Below are 11,200 nucleotides of genomic sequence, written 5' to 3'. Positions count from 1 at the left end.
CCTGTTTAATCTTTCCCTGTAGACCTGGCAACATCCTAGTAAATCTTCTCTATACTCTTTCAATCTTTTTGATATCCTTCCTGTAGTTAGGCACCTAGAACTGCACACAATATTCCAAATTTGGCCTCACCAATGTCTTAAACAATTTCAATACAACATCCCAACTCCTATGCTCAATAATTTAATTTATAAAGACTAAGATACCAAAAGCTTTCTTTACAACCCTGTACACATGTGAAGCCACCTTCAAGGAACATTGTATCTGCACTCCTAGATCCCTCTGCTCCTTTGAGCTTCTCAGTGCCTTATCATTTACTGTACATCTCCTACCTTGGTTTGCCCTTCCAAAATGCATCACCTCATACCTGTCTGCATTAAACTCCATCTGCCACTTTCTGGCCCATTTTCCTAGCGGATCCAGATCCCTCTGCAAGCTTTGATAATCCTCCTCTCTGTCCGCAACACCTCCCATCTTTGTTTCATCAGCAAACGCTGATCCAATTAGCAACATTATCATCCAGATCATTGACATATACAACAAACAACAATGATCCTAACACAGATCCCTGAGCCACACCACTGGTCACAAGCCTCCAAACTGAGAAGCAACCATCCAGTACCATCCTCTGCCTTCTCCTACACAGCTAATTTCAAATCCAGTTTACCACCTCTCCTTGAATAACTAGTGTCATAACCTTCTGAACTAACCTCCTGTGTGGGACCTTGTCAAAGGCTTTATTAAAGTCCATGTACACAACATCCACAGCTTTTCCTGGTAATCTCCTCAAAAAGCTCCACAAGATCTGTTGAACACGACCTACCATACACAAAGTCATGCAGACTTTCCTTAATCAGCCTAGGACTGTCCAAATACCAAATATATCCTGTCTCTTAGAACTTCTAATAATTTACCTACTACTTAAGTCGGGCTCACTGGCCTATTTTTGGAGCCTTTTTTAAACAATGAGACAACATGAGGTTCCTTCCAATCCTCTGAATACATCAGCCAGTGCCTCTGAAATTGCACACTAGTCTCCCTCAAGGTCCGAGGGAATATCATATCTGGCCCAGCTGATTTATCTACCTTTACTTGCTGTAAGGCAGCACACACCTCTTTCTCTTTAATCTCCATCTGTTCCATGACTCTTCCTTCCTTATCCACTATGCTATTTTCCTGAATAAATATTGGTTGTCCTTCAATTTGAAGAAGATGCATTGTTGTGCAGCTCATCTGTGGACATGAAGGTGACTTTGCAGTCCCAGTCTGGAAGCACAAAGTCTAGCACAATGGGGCCACTTGAAGACCATTTTTGTAATAACCATGGCTGCTGTTCTGTGATGCCGTTCACGGTTTTCCATCAGTTTTTGGCAATGTCTGCCTTCAAAATTGGTGCAGGCTTCATAGCACAGGCTCACCAACGGGATCTGTCAGCAGCTGTAGCCTCTAATTCTCTTGGCTGGATGTATAGAGTTTCCTTCACAGCATCTTTATAGTGCTTGCATGGACAACCTTGATGCCTCCTTCAGTTCACTATAGAGCAGCTAGTGAGACATACGGTGGTCGTCCATTTTGATGTGTCCCACCCACCAGATTTGGGCTCTGATGATCAGGGACTCAATGCTGGTGGGCTTCACGTGACCCAAGACCTCCAGGTTGGAGACATGGTCTTGCCAATGGATGTAAAAGATGGAACGGATGGCACGTATGTGGAATTTCTCCAGCTGTTTGATGTGACTTGGTACAGATCCAGGTCTCACAACCATATAGGAGAGAAGGGACAACCACAGCTCAGCCTCCCCAGAGCTTGGCTGGCCTTGCTGATCCTGGAATCAGCTTCTTTGTCCAAAGACCCACCACTTGAGATGATGCTCCCCAAGTATTTGAAACCATGAGCTATGTGTCATCAGCAGTGATTTTTGGTTCTAAGGTGTTGGTGTTTGGCACAGACTGATGGGGTATTTCACTCTTATTCAGGCTGATGGTCAGGCCAAAGAGTGTAGCAGCATTTGAAAATTTGTTCAGCATTAACTGTAGATCACTATCTGCAGAGGCTCTCTGGATCATCCTGAGATGATACGGATGCCCAAGGAAATTCGTAAAAATGATTCAGCTGCTTCGTGACGGAATGACTGGACAGGTCCTCTGCAGTGGTGATATATCAGCTGCATTTGCTATTTCTAATGGGGCAAAGCAGAGTTGAGTACTAGCCCCAGTCTTGTTCAATCTGTTCTTCACTTGCATGTTGTTACGAGCTGTCCAAGGTCTGGAGGAGGGAGTGTACATTGGGTACTGACTGGACAACTTTGCCGCTTGAACACATGGACAAACTGCCTCTACACAGTCACTCAAGAAGTGACTGTGTGCACTTGGCATACAAACATAGTGATCTACAGTTAATGCTGGACAAATTCCCTGAGTAAATACTGATGCAGTAAAAGAATTTAAGATCTCCCCCATTTCTTGAGGACCCATACATAGTTGGCCACTCTAGGGGACCAATTTTGTCCCTTTCTATCCTTTTACTTTTAATATACTTATAGAACCCCTTCAGGTTCACCTTTATATTATCTGCCAGAGCAACCTCATGTCTTTTTGCCTTCCTAATTTCTTTCTTGAGTATTTTCTTGAACTCTACAAGTGCGTCATAAGCTCCTTATTGCCTATACTTGTTATACATCTCCTTCTTGTTCTTAACCAGATCAGCAATATCCCTTGAAATCCAGGGTGCCCTATGCCTAATAACTTTGCCTTTAATTCTAACTGGAATATGCAAATTCTGCACTCTCAAAATTTTGCCCTTAAAGGCCACCCATTTTCCTCACACACCCTTGCCATAAAACAACATATTCCAATCCACTCCTCCTAAATCCTTTCTCATTTCCACAAAACTTGCCTTTCTCCAATTTAAAATCTCAACAAGAGGACCATACTTATTCTTTTTCATGAAAAAAACTTTAAGTTAATGACATTATGGTCACTGGACCCAAAATGTTCACTTACACATACATCGGTCACCTGACCTGCCTGATTGCCTAATAGGAGATCAAGTACTGCATCCTTTCTTGTTGGTACCTCTATGTATTGAACACATTCCACAAACTTCAAGCCATCCATCCGCTTTACAGTATGGGATTCCCATTCAATATTTGGGAAGTTAAAATAATGTTCTGCTTCCTACATCGATCTGTTATCTCTTTACAGATTTGCTCCACCAATTCACTCTGACTATTAGGCAGTCTATAAAACGACCCTGTCAACTCCACCCATATGACCTCTGTAGACAAGTTCTCATGGCTGTCTTGACTTTGCACAACTGAGATATTTACATTGACTAGCAACCCCACTCCTTCCCCCTCCATCATGTCTAAAGCAACAGAACCCTGGAATATTAAGATGCCAGCCTTATCCATCCTGCAACCAAGTCTCACTATTAGCAACAATATCATAATCCCACGTGTCAATCCATGCCCTAAATTTGTAAACCTTACTCCTTACAACTTACAAGAATACTCCTTGCATTAAAATAAACACATCTGAGAAAATTTCTATCACATACAAATGTTTGATTTCTGTCTATACATGCAGTCCTTGCATATCCTTTATCCTCCTCCTTCCCACTAAATGCTCTAACATCTGGCTCCCCTCCCCCTCCAAATCTAGTTTAAACTCATTAGAACAAGACTATAAACCTTCCCGCAAAGATATTAATCCTCTTCCAGTTTAGATGAAATTTGTCCTGTTGGTACAGATCCCACCTTCCCTGAAACACAGCGCAGTGACATAGAAACTTGAAGCCCTCCCTCCTACATCATGTCTCCATGCCTTATCCTCCTATTACTAATCTTTCCAGCACATGGCATGGGAAGCAATCCTGAGATCACTACCCTGGAGGTCCTCTTCTTCAGCCCAGCACCTAACTCCCTGAACTCTCTTTTCAGGACCTCCTCACCCTTTCTACCTATGTAATTGGACCACGACATCTGACTGAACACTCTCCCACCTAAGAATGTCGTGAACAATCTGAGATATCCTGCACCCTGGCACCAAGGAGACAACATACCATCCAGGATTCACAATCTCCTCCACATGTTCTTCAACTTTCAATGGATTTATTATTTTATCTCATTCCATAACTGGATGATTCCATAATTTGGAATGAACCAAATTATGAACCGCACTGATCCAAGTACCCTCCTCTAATCCCACTTACCAGCACTCTGCCCATATCCCTCCATCTCCCTCCCATCCATATACTTATCCAACTCTTCCTTAAATGACAAAATTGACCCTGCCTCCACCACATTTCCCGGAAGCCCATTCCACACAGAAACCACTCTCTGAGTAAAGAAGTTCCCCCTCATATAACCATATAACCATTTACGGAGCGGAAACAGGCCATGTTGGCCTTTCGAGTCCACACCGGTTCACTGATTTTGTGCGCCCTCTTCAGGCATTGGTCCCATTCAATAACGATGGGCGAAATCAATGCAGGTGGAATCTTATTGAAATTGAAAGCAAGATTGTTGTCCTGGCACCACACAACCAGATTCTTGATCTCCATCCTGCTTTCTGACTCATGGTCATTAACTTGGATCTCCGAAAATCTTATCGACTAAAACTTACCTTTATAGTGCATGTTACTCCTAAACCTTTGCCCGTCAACTCTCAACCCATGACCTCTTGTATCCATCTCTCAATAGGAAAAGCCTTTCCACATCAACTCTATCTATCCTCTCATTATCTTAAACACCTCTTCAATCTCCTCTCAGACAGGTACAAAATCAATCTGAGAATGACATGTTCAATCTTAGAAGCAAAATAGCCAGTTAAAATTAATTTAGTGCCCCTATTCTATTCTTGCATATAGGCTGAAAATATAGGAATTTTATTTTCTCTGATATTAACTTCCCATTAAAAATGTAAAATGCAATTGTCATTAAACAAACTGTGCAATTTTATTTGACAGTTTGATTTTTAAACAAAAATCATTTCAAGAAGGCTCATTGGTGAGGTTATTAAAGTTGCTGCATCACAGTGCCAGAGATCCTGACCTTCAATGCTGTCAGCGTGGAGTTTAGATGTTCTCCTTGTGATTGCCTGGATTTACCCCAAGTGCTCAGATCTCCTTCCACATTCTGAAAATGTGCAGGTTGGCAGGCTCATTGGCCACTGTCAATTGTTCAGTGTATACATAAGCAGTAAAATGTAGGATTTATGTCAATAGGTGGTTCAAGGTCAACACAGACTCATTGAGTTGCAGAGCTAATTTTGATCCTGTATTTCATTTGTGACTTTCTTTGATATTCATGTCTTACCTATTCCTTGAACTAAGTTTTGAAAAATTATTACTGAATTAAATGCCACAATTCTAAATACAACATTATTTTCTGCTTTGGCAAGATCTCTTTTTAAGGATACAAATCACTGACACATGGGAGGTAAGACAGAAAGATATGACTTAATCTATGGAGAAGTCTCATTATTAGTGAAAATATTTTGAGGGAAGTACCACCTATGAAAAATATTCAAATCTCTGAAAAAGGCTGTAGCTCTGCAAGGGACTGAAATATAAATATTGTGGCGGTACGCTATGCACACGGCGGGGCAGCCGGCCAAAATGGTGCCATTGGAGGTTTCCTCCTGACCTCGGCACCGGGCTCAGAAGCCCACGCTTGACGACCCATGTGACGCCCCGGTGACGTCGGGGCCCCCAGTGCGGTTCTCAGCCAGGCTGGGAGTATAAGACCAGTCAGGCAGCCTGCAAAAAATCAGTTTTGCTCACTGAACTCAGCCCGTCTGGTTGTGCGATCCTTCAGTTAGCAATATCTTAAAATGGCAAAATAATACACCTGATAACAGATCCATCAGGGCAAGTAATAAGCAAAGTTAGTACAACAAATTATAAAATGGATTGCATGAGTGGTGGAAACTGGCCTTACTTAAGAGATTTGAACATATTTCATATTTATCATATTTTTCCTTTCCAATTTTGCTGAGTCCCAGAATGAACCAGGCCCCATTCTTTTCAGACCTCACTAAGCATTACATATTATTTATGCTATTATTTAGGCAGATATGCTGAAAGTTCTTGGCAGAGTTTGAATAGCTGAAAGGGGAGGTTACCATTGATAATAGGCCAAAGAAGGGAACTCCTTTCTAACAAGCGGTCAGGAGCTTACTAAATTCACCTGTCTTTTTACATGAAAGGACAAAGAACAAACATCAATATTTCAGTTCTTCGGCCCAGTTCAATATTTACACTTCCTTCCTGTCTAGTATCTGAGATGTGGCTGATAACATTCAGATGACCAAAACTCCAGGCCTCACAATGACTACAACTCCTGCCACCTGGGTATTCCGGATATGCCAAATCCTGTAATCATTCAAAACATGCTGTTATGGAGTTATACAGCATGAAACTAGCTCTACAACTGACCATATCCATGGCTTCCACTATACCTAGCTAAACCAAATACATAAAAGTACTGGAGAAACTCAGCAGGTTCTGCAACATCCATACGAGACAAAGATAGAAAACCAACTTTTCAGGCCTGAGCCCTTTGCCAAAGTATGTGCAATGAGCAAAAAGCAGACAGGCACTTGAATAAAAAGGTGGAGGAAAGAAGGAAAAATGGGTTGCAGGTGACATGGAGGGCAGGAGTACAAATTTAAGAATTGATTGGGGGAAGGGGTAACTGTGCACGTAGAGCTGTAGGAAAGGAGATGGAGCGAGAGAGAGAAACGATGCAGAGCTGGAGGAAAGGAGACGTAGGGATCAAGAAAGAGACATGAAACTGGAGGTCGATGGAAGGTGCCCAGACAAAATATGAGATGTTGTTCCTCCAGTTTGCAGATCATCTCAGTTTGGCAGTGCACGAGACCATGTCAGCAGGGCAATTGTCCCCTTTTGCGAAGCACCCAGACCCACAACGTTGGTTATATATCTTTGACTCCCATGGACTCTGCGAGACCCACTGGGTTTCTCCAGCACTTTTGTGTATTTACTACAATCACAACGTCTGCAAACTTCCTAGCTATTCAGTACTAATCCTATGCACCCGCATTAGGTCCGTACCCTTAGTGATTCTGGTACTTATCTAGATGATTCCTCAAATGTCGTGAGAGTAAAATGACAATAAGACGACCGAAGAAGCAGCAGCTCTACTACAGTTCACTGGTCAGGTACTCATACCAGAACCCAGCTCCCTTCCAGTGGTCATCCGATGCGGTTTGATGACGTCCTCGCTGTCTCCCTCCCGATGACGGCACAGAATGGGCGGTGCCCGAATCCCAAGAATCACCGAGGAGGTTTCGAGCGGTCGAACAGAGTCATCCATTGAGGTGGCGGCTTGAGGAAGCGGTGGCAAAGCGGAGAGGCGAGGAGAGGAGAGGCGAGGCGAGACCTGGTCAGAGCCCCATGGCGTCAGCCGCAGTGGCGGCCCTGAGCGAGAACCCGGAGGCGCTTTTCCTCGATGCGTCTGAGTTATTGCTGCGATACGCCGACAACATCCTGCGGTGAGGCCTGGGACCGGGGTGGTTCACAGCCGCTGAGCCGAGCTGCAGCCAGTAAACTCTTGGGAATGCGAATAGGAAGATTACACCAATCTCCCCTCCCGAAGCCTCGAGTACTTTTTCTTCTCTTCCCAAACACACCCCTTCATTGTGTACGAACAGCAAATCGCAGGTTGTAACTCCCCAAAGGATTCCGGCCCCTCCAAAACCTGTGATATATAACCTCTAATTGAACTGCCTCGGATACCTAATACTTGCATTGTTTTGCATAACGTTACTTTTGTTATATGATAACTTGCTTGGTTCAGAGCGAACAGAGCAGTCGCAGGTTACACTTGTAGTATCTATCACTTCAACGTCTTGTTGAGAAGAAAGACTGCAAATCACAGCGGGATCATTGAACAATTGTAATAAGATAATGTAGTTTCAGCTGTTTGTTTTCTGATTTTGTGATGATATCAGAGTAAAGACAAATCGCTGCCAATTAAGGGAAAATCAACAACAACGATTATTCAGTCCCTACAGGAAGTTTTGTATATGAATCTTTGGCTTGGCTTCGCGGACGAAGATTTATGGAGGGGGTAAAAAGTCCACGTCAGCTGCAGGCTCGTTTGTGGCTGACAAGTCCGATGCGGGACAGGCAGACACCATTGCAGCGGTTGCAAGGGAAAATTGGTTGGTTGGGGTTGGGTGTTGGGTTTTTCCTCCTTTGCCTTTTGTCAGTGAGGTGGGCTCTGCGGTCTTCTTCAAAGGAGGCTGCTGCCCGCCAAACTGTGAGGCGCCAAGATGCACGGTTTGAGGCGTTATCAGCCCACTGGCGGTGGTCAATGTGGCAGGCACCAAGAGATTTCTTTAGGCAGTCCTTGTACCTTTTCTTTGGTGCACCTCTGTCACGGTGGCCAGTGGAGAGCTCGCCATATAATACGATCTTGGGAAGGCGATGGTCCTCCATTCTGGAGACGTGACCCATCCAGCGCAGCTGGATCTTCAGCAGCGTGGACTCGATGCTGTCGACCTCTGCCATCTCGAGTACCTCGACGTTAGGGGTGTGAGCGCTCCAATGGATGTTGAGGATGGAGCGGAGACAACGCTGGTGGAAGCGTTCTAGGAGCCGTAGGTGGTGCCGGTAGAGGACCCATGATTCGGAGCCGAACAGGAGTGTGGGTATGACAACGGCTCTGTATACGCTTATCTTTGTGAGGTTTTTCAGTTGGTTGTTTTTCCAGACTCTTTTGTGTAGTCTTCCAAAGGCGCTATTTGCCTTGGCGTGTCTGTTGTCTATCTCATTGTCGATCCTTGCATCTGATGAAATGGTGCAGCCGAGATAGGTAAACTGGTTGACCGTTTTGAGTTTTGTGTGCCCGATGGAGATGTGGGGGGGCTGGTAGTCATGGTGGGGAGCTGGCTGATGGAGGACCTCAGTTTTCTTCAGGCTGACTTCCAGGCCAAACATTTTGGCAGTTTCCGCAAAGCAGGACTTCAAGCGCTGAAGAGCTGGCTCTGAATGGGCAACTAAAGCGGCATCATCTGCAAAGAGTAGTTCACGGACAAGTTTCTCTTGTGTCTTGGTGTGAGCTTGCAGGCGCCTCAGATTGAAGAGACTGCCATCCGTGCGGTACCGGATGTAAACAGCGTCTTCATTGTTGGGGTCTTTCATGGCTTGGTTCAGCATCATGCTGAAGAAGATTGAAAAGAGGGTTGGTGCGAGAACACAGCCTTGCTTCACGCCATTGTTAATGGAGAAGAGTTCAGAGAGCTCATTGCTGTATCTGACCCGACCTTGTTGGTTTTCGTGCAGTTGGATAATCATGTTGAGGAACTTTGGGGGACATCCGATGCGCTCTAGTATTGCCAAAGCCCTTTCCTGCTCACGGTGTCGAAGGCTTTGGTGAGGTCAACAAAGGTGATGTAGAGTCCTTTGTTTTGTTCTCTGCACTTTTCTTGGAGCTGTCTGAGGGCAAAGACCATGTCAGTGGTTCCTCTGTTTGCGCGAAAGCCGCACTGTGATTCTGGGAGAATATTCTCAGCGACACTAGGTATTATTCTATTTAGTAGAATCCTAGCGAAGGTGGTAGCTTAAATGTCAAGCCAATCAGCGGATCAGTCAGACTACAGATCCTTGGTAACCCAAATGTAATGATATGAAAGATGCCATTAAATGGTGCGTGATTTGCTTTTAAACATTTAATGAATCAGGATTATATCTGTGTATAGTATTTATCAAATGATTTTCTTTAATAGGAACCCAAATGAAGACAAATACAAATCCATTAAGATTGGAAATCAAACCTTTTCAAACAGGTTGCTGCCAGTCAAGGGAGCTGTTGAGTGTCTCTTTGAAATGGGATTTCAAGAGGTATAGTAAAGCATGATAGTAAAAATTGTAGTTTTATCATAAAATACTGTTTAAAGTGCGATGGAATGATTTGGGGGTTAGCGTGCAGTGAGAAGGTTAAGAAGCTAAACTGAAGCACAGAAATTTTACCACAATTTGTTGTCAACACTGAACAACAGTATTCAAGTATCAGAGATGAACAGATTGTTCCTCGACAACCACACAATCTGTTCATCTCTGATACTTCAATATTGTTGTTCAGAGTTGATTACCTTCTCTTTGGTCATTCCTGCATATCCAATGGCATATGATGGAAGCTTGCTGGATCACTAAACTAATCGTGTTCTAAAAATGCTCTGTCATGGGTAATATGTCTAATGGAACCATTATAGTTTGGATGTCTTTATTAAACCACCAGTTTATTTTGGTTTGTGAAATTTAAATCTAAATCTTGCTCTCTTTTCCTATCCAGTAATGCTTGTTGACATCAAGACTGATTTGTACATTGTTAATTTTGCTGTGTTTTAGGCAGGCCTGAAGAACTGGGGTTTTCAGAAATCATTGAGGAATTTCTGATAGCTGTTTGTCCTTTTGCAAAACCAAATAAATTGCTGAATCTGTTTCAATGTAATCCATATATAGACTACCAATCTTTGTGACATATCAAACTAAATTAAAAAAAAATTAAATGACCATACAGGTCAATTTGGCCCACAAGTCTGTGCTGCCCAATCAACCTACAACCCTAGTATGTTTTGAATGATGGGAGGAAACTGAAGCCCCCGGGGAAAACCTATGCAGATACGGGGAGAACATACAAATTTCTTAGACAGCACAGGATTCGAATCCCGGTCCTAATCACTAGCATTGTAAGGGTGTTGCACTAACTTCTACGCCAACCGTGCATCAATTTGGAAGCAATTCTAGTCAAACAGGTTTAGTTGCTTTTCCTCGACAGCCAGCATTAAAAAAAATGCTGTTAAAATTTGGTAATCGTATCTATTTGGTTTCAGTTCTATATTGCAAATGCTATTGAGAATGCTATTTTACTGTGACTGATAATTGAATGAATCTGATAAGAATAAGCATTATTTTAAAAAATGGCTAGTCTTTCAAAATCCATCAATAGTTTTACTATCAAAACTACTTTTTATTCATTACTGAAAATGTTTTTTTTAAACATGCAATAACTTTCATGTATACCAGCTTTTATAATGAAAGCTACAGTTAGAATTTTGCAGCACAGAAACAGGCCCTTTTCCCCAATTTTCCATGCTGACCAAGCAAATCCCACTTGCTTCATTCAGATCATGTCCCTCAACCTTTCCTATCCACATACCTGTCTAAATATC

The 11,200-nt window shown here is 43.1% G+C and overlaps 1 protein-coding gene across 3 annotated transcripts in view; it reads right to left on the bottom strand.

The window, feature by feature from the left end:
- Positions 1 to 7,485, bottom strand: part of oxsm (3-oxoacyl-ACP synthase, mitochondrial) — a 35,329-nt gene extending 27,844 nt beyond the window's left edge. The window contains exon 1 of one of the 3 annotated variants that reach the window (XM_069914008.1): positions 7,077 to 7,485. The gene's annotated coding sequence lies outside the window, so the exon portion shown is untranslated. Of the gene's footprint in view, positions 1 to 5,052; positions 6,537 to 7,076 lie in introns of those variants that run through there. The other 2 variants (XM_069914009.1, XM_069914010.1) reach the window with 2 other exon arrangements.
- Between the last annotated feature and the right edge of the window lie 3,715 nt (positions 7,486 to 11,200).

Source organism: Narcine bancroftii, chromosome 1 (genome assembly GCF_036971445.1).
Source record: "Narcine bancroftii isolate sNarBan1 chromosome 1, sNarBan1.hap1, whole genome shotgun sequence".
In the NCBI taxonomy this organism is placed as follows: Eukaryota; Metazoa; Chordata; class Chondrichthyes; order Torpediniformes; family Narcinidae; genus Narcine; species Narcine bancroftii.
Note: the sequence above shows the minus strand (reverse complement) of the source record. Positions and strands in the feature narration are given on the sequence as shown.